At 38.6% G+C, this 6,339-nt stretch overlaps 1 protein-coding gene across 1 annotated transcript in view; it reads left to right on the forward strand.

Moving 5' to 3' along the window:
- Positions 1–6,339, forward strand: part of LOC116766203 (phosphatidylcholine:ceramide cholinephosphotransferase 2-like) — a 57,416-nt gene that overhangs the window by 26,791 nt on the left and 24,286 nt on the right. The gene's annotated exons all lie outside the window — the stretch shown is intronic.

The following is a 6,339-nucleotide window of genomic DNA, read 5'->3' on the forward strand; positions in this document are numbered from 1 at the left end:
TTTTTGTTGAGGACTACCATAAATAAATGCTTCAAGAGATATTAATAAATTTATTATTTTTCTGAAATTACAAACAAAGGCACCAAGACATTTAAACTGTTTTAAATTAAAATGTACTAAATTCCTCGTTACGTAATTAGTATTGCAACTTACCAACCCTTTAAAATATAGATTTGTTAATAACGATTAATTTATACGAAGTATATAAATTTTGTAAAGAAATATGCATTAAAGCCTTTGTATTGATGTCCTTAGAAATCATCTATCTCTTCAACGTCAATATTTCATTGATCTAAACAATAAAGTAAGATCAAACGGTTCACAAAGCCAGTTAATTCCTCTATTTACTAAATTAACTTTGGTTTGTTTTAAAAGATCATTATTAGTGACATTCTCAGTTAAACGCCAATAGTGAGTTTATTTTTAGTAATTTCTTTACGATTTACCAAAACTTATAAGTGTAGTGGGTAGACCATTAAAAAAATCCCTAGTCCTAGAAGATAGCAACGAAAATTTTCGGTATTTGTTTAGTCAATGGTGTGAGACGAAACCTCTTAGCATTCAATGGATTCACCGTGCGGGTGCCGGGTCCATTGCGTTGCAGGGAGTGGAGCTTCAACAGTGCCTGGGACTTGCGACCCAGGTGTAGGTTTAAGGGGCCCCTAACTAACGCGCGTTAAACGCTCACCTCCACTGTCCAAGCTCCTCTCCCTACCTAACCATATTTGAAAAGAACCTACTAGGGCTGCCTTCGAAGTACGTTCCAAGAACGAATTGATGTGAGTTCTGGACAGGCCTAAGTCTTTTAGTAGGTTGTAGAGAGATTTAGCCGTTATACCTCTCGCTCCCACTTCTACCGCGTATAGATCCACGACGAACCTATTTCGAGTGAGTTCGTTTGTGAGCTCGTAATATTTGTTGACCTTGATGGTATGGTCTTTGGGGATGTTGGTTTCCCAAGGAACCGTAAGCTCTATCATCACAACGCGCTTTAAGATTCGCGAATACATGAATATGTCCGGTCTGGAGGCCGACGCACAAATATCCTCGGGGATTTTGTATTGTTTTTCACACGTATCCATCATTATAGTCCAATCCGTAGCCGCTTTAAGGATGGAGTAAGGCTTGACATTTGTTTTTATAGTCCTAATGCCCTCTCTCACAAAACCTACTGATCGCTCGTTTGTGGTTATTCCTTTTTGCGCTCTGGCTACCGAAAGACTAACCGCTTCACGTATGATTTCCAGAACCCTATCGTGACGACGCGAGTATTGATCGCTATCGAGGAGTACCTTACATCCCACTAACAAGTGCCTAGCAGTTCCAACTGCCTTCCCACAGATATAGCAAGTCTTTTCGGTACCTTTACCCCATCTTACTAAATTACTCTGATCTGGGAGAGTCATCTGGAACGCATTGAGATAAAATTTTAGCAATGCTGGCGACCAATCATGGATTAAGGTGCGCCATTTTAGTGCTAATGGGATGCAAAAATCTCCTATGTCTAACCACTCGTTCTGCATTTCTAAACTTATTGCATGGATCTTATATTTATCATTCTCGTCTTGTCGAATAAAAGACTTCAATATATCCGTATCTTGGACCTTCCTACTTGATCCTAACCCTACTCTGTTACTTTGCGCTCCTATCATAAACTGCTTGTGGAATTGAAGCCTTGACTCTAGCTCTGGGGCATCTTTGTCTTTTGGGAGCGATGTAACGACGTCATCCTGGGATTTCCCCAAGATGTACCTCTTGGAAACTCTCAGGTGTTTATAGAGCTCCGATGGCCTTTTTAGACTCATCCCAAAACTATTGCGATCCCTAAATAAAGCCGATGAATCAGCCGTTAGCGCGAGCCCGAGCCACAACTTCAACATCTTTATGACGCCTGCATCTAACTTTGACAAAAGGGTTTTATTAAAATCATAAACGAGGAAAGGCCAATTTAAACGTGAAGTTAGATAATTATCGTAGATCCAAGCTTTTTTAACGTTACTGATCTGTTGGCTATCTACCTTGTTGAGATCGTTCAAAAAGCTATCTACTATACCTTCCAAAGATGGAGTACGACCTATATTATCAATCTTCCGACCGAGAAATTTAAATGGTGCATTTTCTGTAACCGTAGAAATGCATTGACCGCCTAACGATAATCCCGGATCGTATGAGGTGTATCTTGTACTCCGCCTACCGAGACACAGACAGTGACATTTACTTGGTTTTGTCCTCAATCCATCGGTCCACTCACAGAATCTATCCACTTCATCTAATAGTACTTGACAGTGTTTGGGGTTACGTGTCAGTATTGCGAGATCGTCAGCGAAGGCTAAAATGGATTCCGTGTATTTATTATTAAACTTGAACCGATACCCCCATTTTTTCTCGTTGCTGGTTAATTTATCTACTAAGATGTTAATTACAATATTAAATACAATTGGAGACAAACAGCAACCTTGAAATAGTCCTACATTGTAACTAAAAGTTTTTGAATGGCCTTCTTTAGTTGTTATAGAAAACTTTAATTTTGAGTAGTACGACGCGATCATATCGGTAACTAGGGGCGGAAAGTTGTACCATCTCAGCGCGAATAGCATCAATTTGTGTTGTATCGACCCGAACGCGTTCTCTAAGTCTATCCAACAAACTGTAATTTGCCTCTCGCTTTTCCTAGCATCTTTTAAACTCTCCGACAGCAAAGTGTTGTGTTCTAGGCATCCAGAAATTCCGGGTAAAAACCCTTTCTGGTGATTTGGCCTAAAATACCTGTTGCTCAGCATGAATCGCGTCATTCTCGTTTGTAGAACTGAGAAAAAGATTTTGGATATAGTATTTGTTAAGGCTATCGGTCTAGTATCTTTTGGATCTGTGACTCGATCTTTTTTGGGAATGAGGACAAAAATTGCTTTCCCGAAGCACTCCGGGATTTGCTTCCTTGACCAGATTTTATCGTATATATATGTGAGATGTTTACGAACCGATGGACATTTTTTAAAGACTATATATGGGATACCATCGGGTCCCGGCGCAGATTTAGACGATTTTTTCTTTATCTGAATACTTATCTCATCTAGCGTTGGTGGAATGCCGTGGAAATCGAAACGAGGAATTCCAGGTTTTGTTCGTTGGGATCCGCATAGAGTCTTACACTTTTAGGCACTTCGTATGTGCTCTTAAAATGATCGTAAATTTGTTCATTGGTCAAGAGAAGCTGTCCGCGTTCTTTCTTAAAAATGGTTTTCGAATACTCAAAAGGGTTTTTATCAAAATCTACTTCCTGTTTTGCCTGGTCAAAATTATCGCGATTTTCTGCGGTTTGCGCCGATATTCCTTGAATTAATTTTAGAATCGATCTTAACGCCCTAGCTAGTTGATGACTAAGGTGATTGTCGCCTAGGGCTTTGGCTATACGTAGATTTTTTATTAATTCCCGTTTTTTCCTCCTCATTTTTATCTTGAAAGAATTGTCTTTATTTTTGCGAGCGTAATGATTTCGAGGTGGATATTGCTCGTTAAAGTAGTCGTAAATAGTATTTTGGAAAGTTTCTACTCGCGAGTTCAATTCCTGCTTCGAGCCCGGATGCTCTAACAGGTCCGCTAAATTGTCGTCATGAACTTTCCAAGTCGATTGTTTCATGTTTGGAATGCTAAGACGTGTCCGGATGTCAATGGACTCCTGGTAGTTTCCAGTTAATGGTTCACCATGGGATACATGAGGGTCAACTCTATCCGCAGTGAAAGTTGAAGAACTTACCGACGATTGTCGTGCTTCAACACCATTATGTGTTTTTAGATGTTTAATGTACCAGGCTCGTCTCTTGTAATTTTTCCCGCACGTAGGGCATTTCAAATCCGTATTCGCGCCGTTTTCGCCGTTTACATCGACCGGTGGACAGATCTTTCGCCCCCCCTCTCGGACTGTCCTAGGGGTATTTTTCTTAATAGGACTTTTAGCTTCGTAAATCCCGGGCTGGGCTTGCTAGGCCGTTGCCCTCGGCTGTCTTTCCAGCAGTCATCTGTCTTTCCAGCGCCATCTGTCTTTCCAGCGTCAACTGTCTTTCCAGCGTCAGCCCGACTCTCCGGGCAGTCGTTTTAAATGAGACGAAACCTCTTAGCATTCAATGGATTCACCGTGCGGGTGCCGGGTCCATTGCGTTGCAGGGAGTGGAGCTTCAACAGTGCCTGGGACTTGCGACCCAGGTGTAGGTTTAAGGGGCCCCTAACTAACGCGCGTTAAACGCTCACCTCCACTGTCCAAGCTCCTCTCCCTACCTAACCATATTTGAAAAGAACCTACTAGGGCTGCCTTCGAAGTACGTTCCAAGAACGAATTGATGTGAGTTCTGGACAGGCCTAAGTCTTTTAGTAGGTTGTAGAGAGATTTAGCCGTTATACCTCTCGCTCCCACTTCTACCGCGTATAAATCCACGACGAACCTATTTCGAGTGAGTTCGTTTGTGAGCTCGTAATATTTGTTGACCTTGATGGTATGGTCTTTGGGGATGTTGGTTTCCCAAGGAACCGTAAGCTCTATCATCACAACGCGCTTTAAGATTCGCGAATACATGAATATGTCCGGTCTGGAGGCCGACGCACAAATATCCTCGGGGATTTTGTATTGTTTTTCACACGTATCCATCATTATAGTCCAAATGTTCCAATTAAAATCTAGTAAAAATAGTGAAAATTGTAAACATGGAAATTCTTTCATCATATTTCATTTCATCCTTTATAATTGAGGACATTACCTACTTTACTCCTTTATCCCATAACAATTTAGTACGGCCCAAGAAACATTAGAAATAATTAGTCTATAGAGAACAACTATGAAGTAAAATAAAGTACTTTCAATAACACGGAAGAGTTATGAAATCACTACTTGGAAACACATAGGAAAGTTATTTTAGGCTGTTAAAATTTACTAATTTTCATATAAGCTTTTCATACCGCTCTAAGATAAACATACACGAGTTCTATGAAGTAATTTTTAGAAGTAGTTGTTATTGAGGCTCCAATGAACATTTCAATTGATATTTAAAAATGTATAGACCGAACACTTTGACGTTATAACGTCGCTCCTTGATCTTTTGGACACCTTACAAAGCTGTAGGTTTGTGTTGCGTCTATTGTACTGAACATGAAAATTTAAATACGATCTTAAAAAAATATATATCAAATAACTGTCCATGAGTCTGTTTGTAGATATGACCACCCTACTCATTACAGACCGCGTTCCTCATACCATACGCCTACTGACAAGATGTGTGACTAAAGAAGTACCCAATTTTACTCTTACATACATCAAATTTCTCTAATTACGAGTTCAAGTTAGCGGAAGCCAACAATTAATGGTTCCCATTAACATCGTTTGTCGAGCAACAACTAGCAAACAAAATTAAGTATAATTAACTGAGTGTAATGTGTTTCAGTTTGGTCATTCTTCATTTGAATCGTAAATCTAAATCAACGGAATTAATGCGCTTTGTATGCAGCCCGCGGCCTTCATGCCTGTTGGATCAAATCTATGATGTTATCGCAATTTTCTCAAATACTTGAACTGGAACGATAACAAAATTACAAACGTCCGCCGGCTAAATATCAATTCTGTACAACAAAGACACGTTAGTGGTGTACTTAAACATTATGAATTAATATTATATTTAAATATATCTAAAGGTCTAACTACAGGCTAAAAATGTGAGTCGGTTCGTATTTACACAGTGAAATAATTTATTTTGAAGTAGTTGTTACCCATTAAATTTACGTGTAACGATTTAATACTGGTGTAAAGGCATTTAGTTTTTTAAACATCATAGCGACATGGAAAAAAAATTAAAAAAAAACTTTGAGGTTTACAACTTAAATCATTCTCTATTCACTATTGTATTCGGTTCAAAGAATTTTCAAATAATGATTTTAAAAGCTAAATAAAAAAATCATAACATTAACGACTAATATCTTCATCTGATTTTTTATGTTTCATATTCTTAAGCTTAAACATGAAGAAAAATTTAAATATTTCAAAATTATTTTTAATTTTTCGATCTTATAACACCTTTCTCAATGTATTTCTTCCATCTGGGTTCCAAAACCTTATAACATATTGAACAAATACAACATATTTGCTCTCAAAATAGACCTTAAAGGCACTTCAATCACTTATTTGATATTAGCTTCTGTCCTCCTATGTATTTTTAGATTGTGGAAGAGTTACAAGTCAAATGGTGCCAAATCAGCTGAATAAGCATATTTTGGAAGTAATTAGAACTAAAACTAATGGCTTACAGCCATCGTGTCACAAGATTTCAAGATGAATGAGCACTTTTTGGTTTCAATTCC

This window comes from Danaus plexippus, chromosome 15, assembly GCF_018135715.1.
Source record: "Danaus plexippus chromosome 15, MEX_DaPlex, whole genome shotgun sequence".
Lineage (NCBI taxonomy): Eukaryota > Metazoa > Arthropoda > Insecta > Lepidoptera > Nymphalidae > Danaus > Danaus plexippus.